The sequence below is a fragment of the Eublepharis macularius genome, chromosome 19 (assembly GCF_028583425.1).
Source record: "Eublepharis macularius isolate TG4126 chromosome 19, MPM_Emac_v1.0, whole genome shotgun sequence".
NCBI classification, from domain to species: Eukaryota; Metazoa; Chordata; class Lepidosauria; order Squamata; family Eublepharidae; genus Eublepharis; species Eublepharis macularius.
This window is the reverse complement of record NC_072808.1, coordinates 25,392,667-25,412,815: the sequence shown is the minus strand read 5'-3', so window position 1 is coordinate 25,412,815 and position 20,149 is coordinate 25,392,667. Positions and strand designations below refer to the sequence as shown.

Here is a 20,149-nt window from a genome sequence, read left to right as displayed (position 1 = left end):
GCTTTTTGTCTGTGCGGGTTGCAGCACTATAGAGATGTGGAGGGGGTAGAGCGCCCACTGCTGGTCTGAGCCTCGCCGGAAGTTGGGTCCAAGTCCAGTGGCACCTGGCTTCTGACGTCGTCCGCTGTGCCGGAAGCGGCCCCTCTGGCGCGCTGTTTTGAGCGGGGTGCCGGTCGGAGGGGGGCGGGGAGCGGCCCCGCGGGGGAGGCTGCGGGGAAGGCGGGGCCCGGGCGCGGGGCGGGGCCCGGCTGCGTCCTCGGTTCGTGTCTTGCTTTGAAAACCCTGCGGGGTTGCTGGAAGTCGGCTGCGACTTGACGGACTCTCCAGCGCTTAAAAGGCACAATCAGGAAACGTCCCGGGGGCGCTCCTTAAACACTAGATGCTGACATCTGGGCATCTGTTCTTACCTTTAAACATCTGAATACAACAATTAGTTGTTTTAAATGGTTTTCCAGCCTTTGACCTCTTTTATTGCACTACCCTGATGTTTTAAAAACGAAGAGGAAGGGAGGTGGTTCATTCTTTAAAGGTGCCTGTGTCGTAGATAACTTATACTGGCATGCATGGGCTCCTAAAATACGTGTATAATAGTAACTTGTGCATTTATTTGCAAGTTTTCAAAATGACTTCCTTTGGTAATTGGTAGCTCCCACTTGCAGTATGATTGTTTGTACTTTTTTCTCTTATTTCCTTTTAGCAATATGCCATGGTGGGGTCTCTAGTGACCCCATCCTATGAAAGTACAACATTGCTGTCCCCCGGCACCTCATGCCTGTCCAAGCCTGGGTGGAATCCTTGAAGCATTATGATGCCAAATATGAGGGTTTGACAGATCTGTGTTTGCATTAATGCCCTGGTAAGCACTGAATGATCTTCATGTTTCTAGTCCTCATTGTTGCAGAGAAGTCAGAAATTGCGCACATGGCTTAGAAAGGTCTCTTCCACAAGGTACATCATGTCTTGTTCGAGGGGTGGGGGATACAGGTGCAAAGTTATGACACAAGAGGAATGGAGGACTAGTTAAAATGGGGCCAAGTATAGTGTGGGTAAACCTCTGAGTAAGTGTGATGGGAAGTGCCTCTAGTGGAGCACTTGGTGGACTGAGGGACTGGCCTGCACCCTTCCATGCATAGCACAGGGACTGGATGCCTTAAACCAGTGGCACTCGCTCCACAGATCGCACTTCCCATCAGCCAAAAGAGCAACATGACTCCTGTATGCCCTCTGCACCACCCCAAACACACAGAAACAATGATATATAATATAGCCCTTGCAACCACCAGAGGACCTCTGAGCGTGTCAGGCTGTCTCTTCCCACTACTGCTGAACCTTAGCCAGGGCTTGAACATCTGGAGTGAGGGGAAGCGCTTGCAAGACAGACTTTGAACACAAAACATGTGCGAGGTTTTTTGCTCTCCTGAGCTCTTGTTTGGCTGAATGTTTAAAAAAATCTCACACACATGTGCACACACACACACTGCTTCTTTATAGTAAAACTTCCCTTCAAGTTCTGCTCTAATTCTGCATGGCTGGGGGTAGTTAGAACTTCTTTCCAGGCTAAATTTTCTGCTTACAAAGAGTTCCATTTTGTGGCTTGGCGTTCAACAGCGATATGCCCCATTCCGCCACCTCAGGCATTTGTTGTTCGAGCCTCGTACTCAGAACTCCGACATCTCCACACCTTGACAAGTTGTATTGTGTCTTGAATGTTAAACAGTTTTCCCTTTGGCCAATAGTCATTATAAAAGGTGCTCAGAAGAGTCACAGATAGCCATTCACAGAGCCCCATGTGATTCCAGAGCCATCAGGTGTGTATCACTGCCTTAAACTGCACGTTTGTTTGTGTCGGTAGGAACCCATTTATCCATTGAATGTAGGCATTACTAGATAAGTTTACATGAGAGCAAGTATCAAAATTTTTGCTGAAAACTGAAATTCTCCCTTTGCTTGTCTTAACACTTTTCTTGGATTGCAAAGGATGTCTGGACATCTCAGTTCTAAACTGAGGCAGTTGCAATTCTTTCTCTCTCGGTAGTTGCGGTTGGCATTCATTTCTCAGGTCTCCTGCTAACACTTGCTTATCTGTCCTCCCCTCCCCTGCCCCATCCAGCATTGATATCTTGCATGCTGTGGCTATTTGGCAGAAGAACTTCAAAAGAATTGTGAGTACCAGAATGTAGGTGGGAACATGGTGTGGGGTCTTGTAGGACCAGGCTGGTGATTGGGCTGCCTGGCCGGAGGGTGATCAACAAAACAATGGCACTTCCCGTACTGTAACCGTGAAACTAAAGGCCGGCTGAAAAGCTCAGATTTCGAACAGAATCTTCCTCAGGGGCGTGGCCAAACACTGCAAAACAAACATCTTACATACTATACCATAAGCAATTTTACATGACATCCAATTTATACAAATTCATCATAATATACAATTGTCAGCAGATATCAACAACAAACCTGTGTGGTAGACCCTTAAACGCTGTAACAATTGTTTGTTTTGCAGTGTTTGGCCACGCCCCTGAGGAAGATTCTGTTCGAAATCTGAGCTTTTCAGCCGGCCCCAGATTGGGTGTGCAGCCGTGGATTCCCTTACCATGTGTGGACATAGCTGTGCATGAATGCTACTTTATTTAAAGAAGATACAGGACACATTTTGTTTGGACCTTTGTATTTTTCAAGTTAAAGGAAGAATCATTGTATAAATTGTAATTGGTCATCTCACTGATTGGTTTATTTATATAAGAAATACATATGGCCCTTTGGGCACTTATAATAGAGTTGTTTATTAATTTGTAATTGTTGTTCCTTCCCGTGAGGGTTCTCTTTAGTTTCACTGGCCGGAGGGTGATGTCAGAGAGGCCTTCAGGCCAGGCTTTTGAAGAGCTCCCCCTGGTCCCAGGACTCTGCTCTAGTGCCCATCTGGAAATGGGGCATTTAAACCATTCTGTGTTTTAAAGGGGCCCAGGAAAGTTCAGCTTTTAAAGTCTGTACCATGAAAAAAATTAAATTCTTTCCCATCAGTAGAAGCTGAATTCTGTGACCGCACCTGTGAATTAAGTCTATGTGCATGATTTGTTCTGGGTTTGCTAGTTGTAGGGAGGGGCTGGGAGTGAAGCAGGCGCCTGAAGCTCCTCCCCATCCCCTGGAAGTCTGACACCACCACCCCTCTGACTGCTGAGCTTTTGGCAGGCCTTTGCCCCCTCCCTTTTGAGCACCTCCTCGTAGCTGCAGGAGCTGCGTTCTGCAAGGAGTCCTGCGTCCTCCTCTTCCTCACAGTGGAGTAAAATGCCAGCCTGGGCAGAGCTACACGGATTTCCCCTTGCAATGCTTATCCTTTTAAAAAAAAAAAAAATCTTTGTTGTATTCTAATTTTCTTTCTCTTCTTCTCAACTATAGTTTTCACTTTGTTTTTTTGTTAAGGCTAAAATAAGTTAACTGATTAAGAAAATACCAGCCTACTTTGTGTGACCCTTGTTAGGAATTGCTTAGAATGCCCCTTTTTCACTTGCATCTGGCACATGCTATTCCGGCTGTGTTTTGGGAGCTGCCTTACCTTTCCAGAGTTATGCCAAGACAAAGTCAGTGGCGACAAGAAACCCTGGCCACAGGACTGGGTGGGCCCAGCACAGCAGTATCTGTTCGCCTTTGTGGCGTGGTGGTGAGTGGCGCTCTTTGTTTCTGGTAGGAACCAGGGGGAGGTTGTTTTCTTAGGCCTAGCAGAGAACAGTGACTTTGTAACTGTAGTGCAGGCGTCCCAAGAACCACTCTGACCATCCTGCCTGTATCCCGTCTCCTGTGAACTCTGTGGCCCTCCTTCCTCCTCTCTAAGTGCTGTGGTCCCTGTGGCCCCACCAGCTACTACTACATGTTCCCCATGAAGATGTGTGTCTTGGGCCTCAAAGTGGCACTGACAACCAAGCTGGCTCAGGTACTGCATCTGCATTTTCTCCGGAGGCATTCTGATCTTTAAAAGGCTGATTTTTATCTGTGGAGGCATTCTCCAACGAGAGAACCGCTTGAGTTGGAAGAAGGCTCTTTAGACTGGAAGAAAACTTCCAACTTGAGCCCAAAGGAAAGGTGGGGTGCAAATTCTTTATAAATGAATGAATAAATATATAGACTTTGTACAGTAGAGTAGGATCCACCCCAGTGACTTGCCTGAGGCCACCTCATGCGTTTGTAATCTCAGCTTTGCATATTAAAGAAAAGCACATTCATGCCTGTGTGACTCTGTGGGCGAATGAGTGGAAATACTACGTGCTCATGGCTTTCTGCCTGATCTCTGTCAGCTGCTTCCCAGCAGCCAAAGAAGCAGCATGCTGTGGTGGGTGGGGCCAGTCATGATTGGCAGCGCATGCTGTCAACTTGGTGGTGCAAACTCACTGCCATGCTCTGTTGGCACTACGCAAGTCAAGTGGTACAAATACTACGCTTTCAACAAACTGCTTGATGCTTATCGACCCTGGTGTAGAGACCAGGGAAAGTGCGGCTGTGCTCCCCCCCTCCCATTTTCTGAGGCACACGTCCATGAAGTGGGCAAGGGCCCAACAAGAACTAGCGACTTCAGACACAGACGCCAGAATCGTTGGCATCCGTCCTGCTGGAGATTACGAAATCTCATTCCTACCGTGATCAATATAGACCACAGCAGGTTGGAGCCAGCAGTCTATCGGGGAGGTGCTGATGGGTGCACATCCATCCCTCAAGCAGTCCTTTCCCTTCCTTTTGGCTCCCCTTCCCTATCCTTTGCCTCCATTAACCCCCCCCCCATCTCCTTAGAGGTTTTCTTCCTTGTTCTGCCTTTGGTCGATCCTGCTTTGTATGTTGAGGTGTAAAATTACCTAGAGGATTGTTCAGAAAAGAGACCTGGATCCCTCCCAAACACCTTCGGAACAACGAAAAGTAACTTGGTGCAGAACGTATAATTGCCCTTTCATACAGTGTTGTGGTTTCCAGGCTGTGTGCCGCCAGCTCTCAGTTTCCCCTTTCCTGTTGCAGGTGCTGTTTTCGGCCCCACAGAAACATGAGGGGTGTGAGTGCGTGTGTGAGGCACAAAGAGAAGGAACCTTCCATTTTTCCTTTCTAGCTGTTCTCGGGTTTGTTAGCTTCTTGGCGTTAGAAACACCCCCAGAGGTAAAATAACTTGTGTTTAAGATACTATTATGCTGCCTTCATGCAGGCCTGCTTTGTGGCTAACCGTAAAAGATTAAACAAAAATACACATTCAAGCAGAAACTCAGTGAAATTCCTTTTGTAAAATCAACCTCACGAGTCGTGATTAAACCCGTCCCAATCTGCAGTCAGCCCCTGAAATAACTACCGTGGCCATGAAAGCATGAAACGGGTAGGGGTCCAGAGCAGCACCGTAACAGGGTGGGTGCCAGGCGAAGCTCAAGGGGAAGGAGTGCTGAAGAGAGGGCGCCACCCTCAAGAAGTCCATTCTGGGCTGCACTTGTCAATTGGCAGGGAGACTCCTAGGAGCTTCCCCAGCTGATGGCATTGCAGCCCGAAAGCTTTCGACTAAGGAGGGAGGAGGAACTATTGTACTGCTACAGGTGGCTTTAGCCTGCATATATCTTTTTAAGTTTTAGAATTAAGTTGTTCTTTTGTGGTTTGGATTATAACCTTTGTCATATATTCAATAAATGCTTTGATTTGGTTAAGGAATCTCACTTTTGTACAGAGTGCACTTCTTCTAGACAGGGACAGTTAGGGAGTTTAGTCTGCTCTACCCAATCGCCTTGGTAAGGGGCAACCTGAGCGATGAACCGAGGGGGAGTTGCAGGGCCCGGCTGGGTCTCCCCCACAACATTCTCCCAACAAGCCACAGCTCTCTTCGTCGGCTTTCAATAAAATTGATTAGTCTTAAAGGTGCTACTGGACTCTACTCTTTTGCTACTACAGACTAACACGGCTAAGTCCTCTGGATCTAAGAGCTTTGTGAGAATAGCAGGCAAGCTTTGTTTAAAGAGAGTCTGCTTGTGACAGTGGCGTTCTGGCTGCACTCTTGTACGCGGGGCAATGACCTGTTCGGAACGGCCTAGGCTGTGCTTTGCCTGAGGCCAACTGCCTTCTAGAGCTTGCTGCTGAATCGGCAGAGAGCGTGAAGGAGTTCCGTGGCTGAAGGGTCAAAGTGGAGCGTAGAGTGGCTGGGAAAGCTTGCCTCGAGGAGGTGGCCCCTGCACCTGCCCAAACACTCTGGGGGGAAATGATCTTGTCAGATTGCTGCCAGGGGTGAGGGGCTAGCAGGCTTGAGGGGGAGAGGAAATGGAGGGGCATAAAGGGAGTAGGATCCTGCAGAGCAGGGGAGAGGGGGGGTCGGAGGCAGAAGGGGCTATATCAAGCGGCCTGGGTGAGGCCTGCTTTCCACTGTGGGTCGCCAAATGAGGAGCGGCTCATGATGGTAAGCAAGCAGCCAGCAGTGGAGCAGGAGCAGCACCTTTAGGCTGGCCAGCGAGAGCACAGCCCTGACACAAGGCAGCCATGGTGCCTGCTCGTGAAGCTGCCTTGCGACTCCAATCCAGGTCCCGCATATCACCAGCCTGTCGCACGCAACGTGGTGCATCTCAAGAGACGTGGGGGTCCGCCACCTCCACCCAGGGCCGGGGGCAACACTCACAGAGCCCCCACATGGCTGTTCAACAAAACTTTACAATAAAAGACTGCTCTCACATTGGCCTCAGTAGCTGCCACCAGTCCTTTTAGTCTATCCCAAGGCAGAGGAGCAAAAGGACAAATCTCCAGGCCTGCCAGGGAACTAAACAGAAGTCTACCTTGCAAGGGTGACTTGCCAGCAGAGTTTCTCTAAGCAAAGATTTACCTGGTCAAGGGTTCAGGGTCAAGACGCTGGTTTAGCCTTTTGAGGTTTCAGAGTCAAGAACCACACAAGTATTTTATCGTCGCCATCTGAAGAGAAGCTGTACGGTATAAAGTTGTTTTAATGTTATTTGTATACTGTTTTATCTGTTTTTAACTGTTATTTATGTAAATTGAAATGTTGTACTCCGCCCTGGGCCCGGCTGGCAGGGAGAGCAGACTAAAACGGTAATATAATAAATAAAATAAATAAAAAATACAGTTATTTAAGGTGCAAAGATATATAAAAAGACAGACTGTGGGGATTAAAATAACAAAACCTTACCATACAAGCTCTAGCTATACATACCATAGTAGTTCCAGAAGGCAAAACACAAGTTAGGCGCATTATTTCCCACTGCTTATTTCCCACTTCTCTGGTGGGATTCTGGGTACACGAGCGACGTTCACATCTCGGACCTTTTGCCGGAGAGGAATTATGAGTATAAAGCCGCTGGTCTGAGTTAAGAACCCCTTCTTCCTTCCTCTTTTCCCGCCCCCTCCAGTACCTTTATTGCAGTTTTGTTACGTTTTAATCTGCATATAAGCGTGTCCTCTCTTCAGGTTGTATGTTTTAATCTACTGTAGGAGCAACCTTTTATAATACAATAAATACGATATTATGGCCAACTAAGTCCATAGATTGTACTATGAAACTAACAGAGAGTTTGCAGTTCATTCTTTCTAAGTTGGATCCCAAAAGGAACAAAAACTTCTACAGGCAAGTGTCCTAGATGGTCCTCAATCTTACATATTCCTATTAATTATGTTTTTTTCTTTTTGCTGCAGGTGGAACCAGAATCACAGGAAACAAGTTCCACAATCCCAACAAGGGCCGGCCAATATGTCTTGTTTCATTGGACCAACTTCATCAGGGGGTATTCATAAAGTCCACCCTGCATCCAGTGACATGCACGGAGTTTCTTGTGTGTCAGCATTCGGCCCTTTACTCAGCTGGGATCAGGAGCAGAGCAGGTGGCAATGCCGACCCACTGCCTTCACCCAGCTGGGATCAGGAGTGGAACAGGTGGTGATGCCCGCCCTCTGCCTTCAGCCAACTGGGATCAGGAGTGGAGCAGGTGGCAATGCCCACCTGCCCTTCACCCAGCTGGCATCAGGAGTGGAGCAGGTGGCAATGCCCGCCCACCCTTTACCCAACTATGATCAGGCGCGAAGCAGGGGGTAATACCCGCCCTCCACCTTCACCCACTTAATCTGTACCACACCAAGCATTTAAAAAAACACTTAAAATCATTACAGCAAGAGTCAAATCTGTAACTATACCTTAAGCATTACCAAACAGACCCAGACATCCCCTACTGTAATGCGTGTTCATTCTTGGGGGGGGGGGGGGCGCTAGGCGATAGAGATAAGCCAGCCTCTAAGCACCTTCCCAGCCCCATCCCTAGGAGAACCACCTCCTTCCTCATCTCTCCCAGGATAACAGTTAAACAAACATTCCAAAGTGGTGTCTGTCAGGTGAATCACAGGCCATCTGAGTATCTGGAAGGTATCAGCTGTAGGTATCGGCTCTTATCACAACTAAGAGTTTCTTTCCAATAGCAACTCACCATTCCCAACCAAGCCTGTTTTGTTTCCTTGCTGAATAATGCAGGTAGATTTCCTAGGCACCCTGACAGACGCTTAAATATATTTTTTCTGCCTCTTCTCAGCATAACAACCAGAACCCTCTCCTTCTGCGTTATGGACCAGTCACTGTAAGGATGAGTGAAGAAGTTCTCTCCGGAACAGAAGAGACAGAAGTGATCGCACGCACAATCAGACTCTTGGTATTACAAATGTTCCTTTTGTTACCATTTAATTATGTGAATTTCCAGTCTTTTGCAACTGGGATATGTCTGTGGCCCGGTCGCATGGGGTCAGATGAGCGTCAGATCCTGCAAAGAGGTCAAAGGCCTTTGGAGTGCTGTGAAATGTTTCAAGTTGTAAGGCCTGAAGTAAATTAACTAGAATTCACATTAAATATAAATGTGGGCTTTTCTAGAGTAAACCTACTTTCTAAAAGGAAAATAATCGGTTCTGGATGAGACTCGTAATGTACTCTTCTCATCACATGGGAAAATAGACAGCAAGGAACCAGCCCACAAATTGACCCCAGGACTGAAGACCTTATTACAGAGGTGGGACTGCCAAATGCCGGAGCTCCTCTTTCTGAGAACTATTTCTCTCTTGCCAAAATTCTGTGTACCCTTTTGCAGAGGGAGATTAGCCCTGCACTCTGAGGTAAAAGCAGAGGAGCAGAAACCCTGTGGGCTGGACAGGTGGCCTGCTACCACTTCTCACACCGAACAGGTTCATAGTTCCCCTCCATCTAAAACAGAAATCCTTACACGTATATATTTTGTGTGAAGGTGCATTCAGACCCTCAGTTTGAATCACAACCGTCTCAGAAAGACTGTTGGCTTCCATTGGCAGAGTAGAGATTGATTTATTGTTACTGACAGTGGCCGTTTTCACACTGCTTACCGGCCATGGAACATCATGCCAAGCTCCCGGAATGACAGCGTTCTCACGTGAAATTGCGCCAGGAAGACGCTGTCATTCCGGGAGCTCGGCGTGATGTTCCGTGGCCGGTAAGCAGTGTGAAAACGGCCAGTGTTTTATTTACCTGTCGTGATATGGTTGGTCGTGATCTGTTAGTGATTAATAATAGGAAAAAATTAGATGTAATGTAGACTGTCATCAGTAAACTTCCCATATTGTCCATGGTGGGGGGTTTGATAATTTTTTATCAAGTTTGTCCAGTATTTTTGCTGAAACCGTCCGTGGGAACAAAAAGAGACAGGGTCTAGTACAATGCTGGCATGCCATCACGCTGATGTCACTTCTTGTAAAAAGAGATGTGATGGCACTGGGCACACTAGGATTTTTCGAAAACTCTATAGTAAAGCCATAGAGGATTTTTTTTAAAAAAATCTCAGAGCATCCATAACACTGGTTCACCGGTGCAATGCCAGTGCACTCTGAAATTTCCCCCCTTATCCACTTCTCATTTCTTCCTGCCCTGATCTGGGTGCCTAGGCTAGCTTGATTGTCTGATCTTGGAAGCTAAGTAGGGTCAGCCCTTCTTAGTACATGGATGGGAGACCACCAGGAAATCCAGAGTTGCTACACAGAAGCAAGCAGTGGCAAACTACCTCTGTTTGTCTCTTGCCTTGAAAACTTTCTGAGGTCTCCATAAGACAGCTGTGACTTCATAGCACTCTACACAGATACATTTGCTCTCGCTGGCATTTCAGGTTCCAGCAGAAAAATAGCAGCCTGAATCTACTCACACAGTGCTATTGCTTGGGACAGCTCTTTTTATTTTTATTTATTGATTTATTTTGTCTCTCTTGTGCTCTTTAAGATGTCTAGCTACAGATTGCATTTAACTTTAAAGGAAGGACATGCAAGTGGAACAAAATTAGAATGGAAGAAAGAAAACTTTTGTTCTTAGACAGGAAGACCACAAAGACAGTTCTTGTATTTTATAAGTGCATTAAACCAAGGAGGAAAATGTACAACTCGAAGTAATTGCCTTATGCATAACCCCAGCCAAACTTCCTGCTTTTCTTTCTTTGAAGCAATAGGGTGGTGGAATTGTCTGTGTGTTTCCCAGGCAGACGAGAAGTCCTGGATCAAATGAGACCGTGTGGTTCTTGCTGCACGTACAGATACCACACAGGGCTTTGGGCCCAGTGCACGGTGGTGAGGCAGCTCAGCCTGCCTTCTGTGTGGCCACCCTGCAAGAAGCACATAATGTGCACCATGAATGTTGTCAGACCACTGCAGGCTGTTCTGATGTGCATGGGACCCGCGGAGGAACGATCAAGGGAAAGAGCGATAGCAAAGGGAGGGGAGCAACAGGTACCTGCTGAGGAGCAGGGTGGTTGCTGTGGAACCGAGAGGTTCTAGCAAAAGGGACAGAGATGAGTTCACAGAACCACAGAGTTGGAAGGGGCCATATAGACCTTCTAGTCCAGCCCCCTGCCCAGTGCAGGATGAGCCTAAAGCATCTCTGACAAGTATCCATCCAGCCTCTTCTTGAAAACTGCCAGTGAAGGGGAGCTCACCGCCTCCCTAGGCAGCTGATTCCACCTTTGAACTACTCTGACGGTGAAAAAGTTTTTCCTAATATCCAGCCGGTACCTTTCTGCTTGTAATTTAAGCCCGTTGCTTCGGGTCCTACCCTCTGCTGCCAACTGGAACAGCTCCTTGCCCTCCTCCAAATGACAGCCTTTCAAATATTTAAAGAGAGCAATCATGTCCCCCCTCAATCTCCTCTTCTCCAAACTAAACATTCCCAAGGCCCTCAGCCTTTCCTCGTAGGGCTCAGTCTCCAGACCCCTAATCATTCTTGTCGCTCTCTTCTGCACCCTCTACATTTTGTCCACATCCTTTCTGAAGGGAGGCCTCCAGAACTGCACACAGTACTCCAGGTGTGGCCTGACCAAGGCAGAATAGAGAGGGGCTAGGACCTCCTGCGATTTTGATGCAATGGCCCTTTTGATACACCCCAAGACTGAGTTTGCTTTTGTCTGAGTTTATCTCCTTTACACCCACTAGCAGCCTTCAATACTCCGCTCTGGAGCCTCCTCAGGCTACAGTGCTTAATAAAAGTGAAACGTTAAGGACGGAGAAGGAAACGACGCTGAAATAAACAATGCGGTTGAACAAGCAGCTCAGCTCTATCCCAGAGACACGTGGCTGCTTGTCAACTTGTGCCTCCCTGTTCAGAGGCAGCATACCTCTGAATGTCAGCTGGGAGGACAACACCTGTTGAAAGCAGCTGTAGTAGATGGCTCCCTCCCACGTGGCTCTTACGGTCTTATGTTGACTGCTTGAAAACTCAGCATTGGGAGATTTAGAACTTAAGCTCACCTTGCTCCACTTTAAAAGAACAAAATCAAATTCATGTTGTCAGCTTGCCTGTTTTCCAAGTAGCTCATAAAAAGTTCTACATTTTATTCACACAACAACCCTGTGAGGCAGGTTAACTAGGCCAACGTCATTCAGTAAACTTTGTCCTCTGTGTCCTGGTCCAGTTCCGTTCCCACCCAGGCCCCCTCTGCTGCCGTGGCGTCTCAGCTGCAGCCCCATGAACACAAGGCAAGGTCTTAAATGGGGGCGCCCCAGAAAGCTTTCAGCCGTCTTGCAGATCAGAATGTATGGTCAGTTGATCCCTGAAAGGAAGTGCTGGTATCCCCTAGCCTGGCTATCGCCAATGAGATACAGTATTGAGACCTGGGATCGAGTTTAGATGCCATGTGTGGGAATGAGCAAAGAAACAGAAATATCAGAAGCAAATTTAGCCCTTGGTTTCCATTTTGATTTGGGAAAACTGTTGATATCCTCTTTATCTAATGCCACAGGGCCAGGCTGGGCCTGCTCCCACCAGCCAAAAACCAGTGTCTGAGCATGACTGGTGTTGCACAAAAGGCAACACTGTGCATCCTGGATGCTCCCCCTGCACATAATCAAAGGAACTCGACAGCAGACTCAAGCTATACATGACCAGAATATCCTCATGTCTGCCCATTCATCTGTAAAGTGATTTAAACAAACAAACAAAAAAATCAACGTCGTGTCTTCTGTGCAGTCCCACATGGGAACTGCACATGCACAGGCCAGTGGCTGACCGCATGCGCAGTTCCTATGTGGGCCTGCACAGAAGAACACTCGATGAAAAACTGTTGCAGGTAGGTGCTACTTTGTTTTCATTGTTGTGTCTTCTGTGCAGTCCCACATAGGAACTGTGCGTGCACAGGCCAGTGGCTGGCCTGTACATGTGCAGTTCCCATGTGTGCCTGCACAATTTTCTTCCTTCCAGTACTGGAAACAGATGGGGGGGGGCGTGCTTTGGACCAATAGAACCCAGTAAGGTAAAGGAACGATCACGCATGCACGGCATTTATGCAATGTGCCCTCTTCCCACACGCACACTCTTTGTACATGGACACATATGTGCTATCAATGCCCTTGTGATGTGGACTTTGACTCTGAGAAGCAAGCAGCAAAAGGAATTCTGGAGGCAGCTCTAGCAGGAGAGGAAGGATGGCGGTGCCCCTGACTACGTTTTAAGAATGTGTGAAAGATTCGTTCTGGGTGGGGCAGCCAGAAAATCATTCAATCGACAGCCCAGATTTTTTAAAAGCACATTTACTTGACAGTAAAGCCCCACTGAACTCAATGAGATTTATTCTCAGGTAAGTAAGTATGTAAAGGATTGCTCCCATAATGCAGGAAGTAGGGTTGTGTTTAAGCAAGTGGTGGTGGGAAACTCCCTCCCCAAATACCGTCTCCAAATGAACGGTCCCCCAAACCAATCCTCTGCTTCGAGACTTCTAGGCAACCTTCACAAGTTCCCCCCTCCCCATCTCTAGATCAGTGGTCCCCCACTTACAGTTGCCATCTCTGGGTTGGGAAGTTCCTGGAGATTTGGGGGTGGAGCCTGGAGAGGGCGGGGTTTGGGGAAGGGAGGGACCTCGGCCGAATATAATGCTATAGGGCCCACACTCCTGAGCAGCCATTTCTTTCAGGGGAACTGATCTTTGTCAGTTGTAATTCAGATCTTTCAGCCCACCTGGAGGTTGGCAACCCTGTCCTCAATGTAGCTCCCCTATGCACCAAAGAATGCATTAAAACAAAGGGGATCCGTTCTTGGAAGCAGACTTTGGGGGGCTGCCTTAAGACAGCAGAATTTCAGAAAAATTCAAGAGGGATTTCTACGAGTACAAATGCTGTTATTCAGCACACGTATTTTTTTAGTTACATGTTGAATCATTTCTCTGTGAGAAAGGTGGCCATGGAAATAAACTCCTTTTGGAGAAATTCATGCCATGACACAACAGAAGGCAGCCATACAAAATTCAGTGCACCTGACGCACAGACGTGTTCACATACATGCACACAACGTGTACCCAGACAAACATACAATACACAACACATTCTACAGTTAAGTTCACTTGTTTATCAGCTTCTCTACTTGCCAGATTCATATCTAGTCGTGTTTTGTGAAAAAGTAATTTTTGTATATGCGTGTGCATTAGTGTGCTCTGCAAAGACTGTGAGAATGCACTCATTCCAATGGCCCATCTATGCATCCCAACAGCCATTTGAGTTACAATCCAATCCAGCATTTCCATACATTCGCTCCATTCCATTGGGCAATCTCCATCTCAATACAGCCCTAGAGCCAGAATCCAGCATTTACATACTTTCAAAAGTCAAAATATGCATTTACTCAGTTGTTAAACTTCACATTTTGTCATGTAAGCAAACCAACTTTGGATAAAATCACAAAACAGTCCAGCGCATACGTGCAGACATTCAACACATGGACTTTCTCATATGTTGAATTCTCTCCCTTTCTCCAAGCAAGCTTCCTCTTTGGTCAGGCAAGCCAAGTGTGCAACTGGGTCAATCTGTCTTTCTTAAGATGCTGTCCCCAAATTGGTTCCTCCTCACTGACACAGCTGGGGCAGGACACTGGGAGGGAATCTGGATGCGCACTCTCGAGACTTGGTGGTGGAAAGTTTTGGCTGCCAAATTCCAGCTTCCAGATCAAAGAAGCTGGAAGAGAGAAAGACGACCGCAGCGCAAGGAGGCCGAGAGCAGGCGGTTCTCCCAGCAGGAATGAGTGAGATGTAAATATTTATAGCCCATGATTGCAAGTTCAAAAATGAGGTTCTCATCATAGGAGGCTGTTTAGCCTCTGCAGAAGGGATGGGGTGGCCTGCCTTGGGAGATGGGCGGGGTGGTGCCGCTGCCGGGATCGCCCCCTTTCCTCTGGGCTCTGCTTCTCAAAGGATCGCCTCTGTCCTCTTCTTTTGCAAGTTCCTGCTAGTGAACAGTCGACCTCAAGAGACCCCAGCGGAGAAGGGGGTGAAGAGGGCTCACTTGCCAGCTTCAGCAACCCGAAGCCCTACAAATTAGAGGTAAGCACAGATTTTGGAACATCCCCCTCCCCACATATTTACCCTGAGCTGAAGAGTGGCTGCGAATGTTAAGCAGAAAGGGGTCCATCAGCCCCGCAATGAATCTTGTGCAGGGAGACTCACACATCTCATTGTGGAGGTGTGCTTTCCTCACCCCTGTGATTTTCACAACTGCTCGGCTGAAATTCTAGAGGTGAAAAGGGGAGGGATGGCAAACCCCGTAACAAACTGGTATGAAAGAAAGGGCAAGCCCACGGGGAATACAATGAAGCAATGCTTCACAAAGTGTTCAATTTTTAAAGTGCCAGTGCTGTATAATTTAAACATTCATACAAATTTGTGCAGTTCTTACAGGAACAAGAATGAATCCAATATACAGAAAGTGCATTCAAAATTATTGCAACATGTCCGGGTGTAATAAAGTTTGTATAAATTTGCACAGAGCACCAGAAAGAAGGAAAGAGACTAATGCAAGGATTTAAATTTATACAAACTTTATTACACCCGGACATGTTGCAATAATTTTGAATGCACTTTCTGTATATTGGATTCATTCTTGTTCCTGTAAGAACTGCACAAATTTGTATGAATGTTTAAATTATACAGCACTGGCACTTTAAAAATTGAACACTTTGTGAAGCATTGTTTCATTGTATTCCCCATGGGCTTGCCCTTTCTTTCATACTGAAATTCTAGAGGTGGCATTTTATTTGTTGAGAGACAGTTTGGTTGTAGTGGTTAAGAGCGGCAGGACTCTATTCTGGAGAGCCGGGTTTGATTCCCCTCTCCTCCGCTTGAAGCCAGCTGGGCGACCTTGGAACCCTGAGCTGTTTCAAAGCTCTCTGCGCCCCACCTGCCTCACAGGGTGGTTGTTGTGGGGATAATAATAACACACTTTGTAAACCGCTCTGAGTGGGCGTTAAGTTGTCCTGAAGGGCGGCATATAAATCACATGTTGTTGTTGTTGTTGTTATATTTGCTCCCGATGGAAAGCCAAAGCAGCTTACAATATTCCTCTCCCCTCCGCCATTTTATCCTCACAGAAACCACCTTGCGAGGGGGGCTAGGCAGAGAGAGCGTAACTGCAGCAGAGCCGCCCAGTGAGCTTCCATGCTAGAGCAGGGATTTCAGCCTGGGCGTCTCAGATCCCAGTTCAACAATCTAACCACTACACTACACTTTTACCAATTGTTAAAGACACAGCAGCCCTGCTAGAGAAAATAAAGAGACATTTGGCAACTTAAAGGCGAAATGGAGATTTTTGTTCAGCATGAACTTTCAGGGCCTAGCCTGGCTTTGGTTCTGGCAGAGGAGGGATTTGAACCCGGGGCTCCCAGATCCTAATTCCGCACTTTGACCCCAGGACTACACTGGCTATTAGAACGTGTGCTCGGGAGGAGAGAATTACAGTCATCCACCAAGAGGGAACTGCAGATCAGGTGTTGTACTCCTGTAAGGAAGTGCAAGATTGGAGGGAAGATGTGCGTGTCTTCACAGGGACTGGAACGCACCACTGAAAATCCAGCTATGAAATGCGCTGGGTGACCCTGGGCCAGTCACTTACCCGCAGTCTGACCTCAATTATTGTGATAACCCCAGGGATGAGAGGGAAGCCGTATCCCTGAGTACCTGGACAGAAGGGCAGGATAGAAATACAATTGACAGATTGCGTTTGTGTGTGTTATGTGCTGTCAAGTCGCTTCCAACCTATGGTGACCCTATGAAGGAAAGACCTCCAAAATGTCCTATCATGAACAGACTTGCTTAGATCCTGCAAACTGGAGGACGTGGCTGCTTTTATTGAGTCTAGCCATCTCATTTGATGTCTTCCTCTTTTCCTACTGCCTTCTAATTTTCCTGGCATCGTTGACTTTTCCAGAGAATCTTGTCTTCTCATGATGTGACCAAAGTACAATAGCCTCAGTTTTGTCATTTTAGCTTCTAGGGAGAATTCAGGCTTGATTTGATCTAGTACCTGCTTATTGGTCTTCTTGGCTGTCCATGGTATCTGACAGATTGATAAACTCTCAAGTGTGTGGAAAGGGAACAGCTGATTTCCCACACAAGCAACTGAATTTTCCTTTACTTGATTAAATAGTTCTCAGGCACTTCTCCAAAATGTTGTACGAAATAGCATGAGGCCTCCCATTTACCTGTCGGGGGCGAAGAATTACCAGCCCACTTGGCAGGAGACAGGGATGGCAGGGACATGGAGTGCGCCAGCATCATGACAGTGTGGCATCACTTCTGGGGGGGGGGGTAACCAGAAGTGATGCCATACTGTTCTAGGAATCACCAGAAACTCTATGGTAAAATCATAGACTCTTTGACAATTCCTAAAGTGGCTTGACATGATGTGACACCATCACATTAATGGCAACTTTACTTTTTTCTCTCTCATAGGCTGGTGGAGGAGAGGCAGGAAGCTGGCATTGCTGGAGGGAGGTACCCCAGCCCCAATTTCCTACCTCAAATTTCCTGCAGCAAACAGGCTTCCAAATTTTTTTTAAAAACATGTAAAAACCAGGAAAAACCACAAGGTGGAGCAGATCCATGGCTTTGGGTTGCTGCTAGATCCTGGCCTCTTGCTGGAGTCGCAGGTTTCCTTCGTGGCACAGAGCACCTTTTTTCAGCTTCAGCTGATATGTAAGCTGTGGTTGGTCCTCAAAAAGTGTGACCTGGCCACGGTGATCCATGCTCTAATCACATCCAAGTTAGATTACTGTGATGAGCTCTGCTTGGGTTTGCTTTTGAAAATGGCCCAAAACGCAGCAGCCAGGCTATTTTTAGGGTCTGGAAACAGGGATCATGTCACCCCTGTGCTGACAAATCTATATTGGATGCCCACCTGTTTCCCAGAAGAATTCAAAGTGCTGGTTCTTACCTATAATATCCTAAATGGCTTGGGGCCAGGGTACCTGAAGGACTGCCTCCTCCCATATGGTCCAGCCTCCCAGCTTCTCAAGCCCTGCTCTCTATGCCTCCACCTGCAGAGGCAAGGTAACCAGAGACAGGGCCTCTTCAGTGATGGCACCTCACCTTTGGAATGCCCTTCCCCTTTAGCCTTGACAGCTATTGTATTCTCCTTTAGGCACCAGGCCAAAACATTTCTCTTTACTCAGGCTTTTAACTAAGATGCTCCATCTTTGTAGCTGTTTCATAGTCTGCCAGAGGACTGTTTTATCAATATTATTTAAGACTGCTCTGTGTTGTGTGTTTTTATGCTTTGGGTTGCTTTTATTGGCTGTTTTTATTGACTTGGATTATTTTATGGGTATGTTTTTATTGGTATGATTTGTTTTTATTCCTTTTGACTGTGTTTTGTTTTTGTTGTAAGCTGCCTGGAGGCAAATGTTCTAAATATAAATACGCACCTCATCAAAACTGATGCATTAAAGCTAATCCATTAAAGTCAAGCGGCAGCATTAAGTCATGTTAAAAATCAGCACTTTAAATAAATTCAAACAATTCACCAGCATTAAAACACCCATTAAAAAAAATTTCAGCAGCTGCCCACCTCCCAAACTATCCAAATACTGAAAGCAGACAGTATACAAACAAAATCTTGACATTCTGGGCAGTGGGTAACAGAGCAGAGATAAGACGCTTGTTTGCTTAGCTTGTGAGTGAGTCAGCATTCAAGGTTAGTGAAGAATTTATCATAGGGTTGCCAAGTCTCTATACCCTCCCAGCAGGAGGCGGGGGGGGGGGGGTGACCCAGTATTCAACAGGAAGATGATCTTTGCTTGTGTGCAAAGAGCTTGAGTGCTCCCAGTGTAATGACATCATTTCCAGAAGTGATGGCATTGTGTTGGCAGGGGGCATGCTTCCACATTTCGTGTGGGGACAATTCCTGTTTGGGGCCAAAATTGGCCCCTGCGAAGTACGGGCGCATGCCCTCCCTCAGCACGAAGATGTCCCTTCTGCAGGCTTATCACTCACAAAGGACTGCTTACAGCAGGCTTCCCCAACGTGGTGCCCGTGGGCACAGTGGTGCCCACAGACACCTTTCCTGGCACCCACCAAGTGTTTTTAGAATGTGGGTGGGGCCAGGTGGAGCTTTTGCAAAGCATGGTTGCTGATTGGCCATTGGAGTATTTATTGTCTATGAAGATTTTTAAAAACATTGCTTTGGCAGGAACTGCTTCCACAGCACAAAGATCTTCTTCACTGTGTGAGTGAAGGTAATCCGTGCCAGCCATTTTGTAGCTGACTTTCCCTCCTGCAGCAGCCATTTTGTGGCAGCCATATTGTTGCTGTGTCCACAACTCTGAGCCAAAATTCCAAATGTGCCTGCTGGCTCAAAAAGGTCAGGGGCCCCTGTGATAGATAGTGTGTTGTCCATGTCCAGGAAGTGCCCTCCAGCTGGAAGAATGTTGGTGCTCATGTGTACGTTGATTCATTTGTGAGCTACAGAAGAAAAAGAAGTCACTCTGTTAGCAGGAAAAGCTCCTTCTGTGTGTGGAAGTGACACACCCACCCCACAGTCAGCAAAACTCACCACAAACAGAACATGCTCCAAAACAGTGTATATGTGTTCATGATAAATAAATCGTATGTTGGTCCTAGAAACCTAATTAAAGGATTCCATGTTTGGGCCATTGGCAGAGTTTATTGTTAGCAGTGAATTATAGGTGGTTATGAGCTGGTTCTGCTGGCTGGTGTGTGTATGTCAGACTACGGAATCCCAGTTATCTAGAGTTCGTCTCCCCCCCCTCTTGCAAGAAGCACAAGGTTTCTTGGTTCCAAAAGGTTTATTGAAAGACTATGCTCAGGATACAGGTGTCCATAACCCAAAGGCTGATGAGGCCCTTGGCTGAACGAAAGCTTTGTTGAGAATGGCATGTAAAAGGAAAGTTACAACACTTCAAACACCCATTCCCAGCCTCCCCCCTAGTCCTGTCTGCGAAGGCATGAGAAGACGGGAACATCAAGGTCGTTGGCTGCACTGGATAGATAAGGCTCTTTGCTCCCATGGATATGAGTGGCCTGGTCGACACCTGGGCCTGGAGGGAGGAAAACTAGACAACTACTGATTATAACACAAGTTAATATGGCGTTACTCTGGCTAGAGAATTGACATCCTGACATTGTGCAGGAATGAAAATAACAAATCATACACTTGCTTATACTTAGAAAGGGAATAAGAGATCTTTATTGTAGGAACTCCACACTCTGATAGGAAAGGAAGAGAGATCCTATCTACCTATCTAGTTTAAGGATGTGCATGGATGCTCGGGCAAGTCCTGCATTCATGCTTGCAACATTGAGGGAGGAAAGGAGAGAGATGTTGCCTGGAATAAAGCAAGGAAGAGAAGAAGTGAAAGGGAGGAAGGAAATCCTGAGAATAGCAATCT

The 20,149-nt window shown here is 46.9% G+C and overlaps 1 protein-coding gene and 1 long non-coding RNA gene across 2 annotated transcripts in view; both read left to right on the top strand.

Moving 5' to 3' along the window:
- Positions 1-254: 254 nt before the first annotated feature.
- Positions 255-2,600, top strand: LOC129345909 (uncharacterized). The gene is made up of 3 exons (XR_008598642.1): positions 255-856; positions 2,111-2,162; positions 2,501-2,600. It is a non-coding gene; the product is annotated as an uncharacterized LOC129345909 (long non-coding RNA).
- A 12,076-nt stretch (positions 2,601-14,676) lies between these two features.
- ANGPTL6 (angiopoietin like 6) overlaps positions 14,677-20,149 on the top strand; it is a 34,979-nt gene continuing 29,506 nt past the window's right edge. Inside the window, exon 1 of the mRNA XM_055003132.1 lies at positions 14,677-14,792. The gene's annotated coding sequence lies outside the window, so the exon portion shown is untranslated. The remainder of the gene's footprint in view (positions 14,793-20,149) is intronic.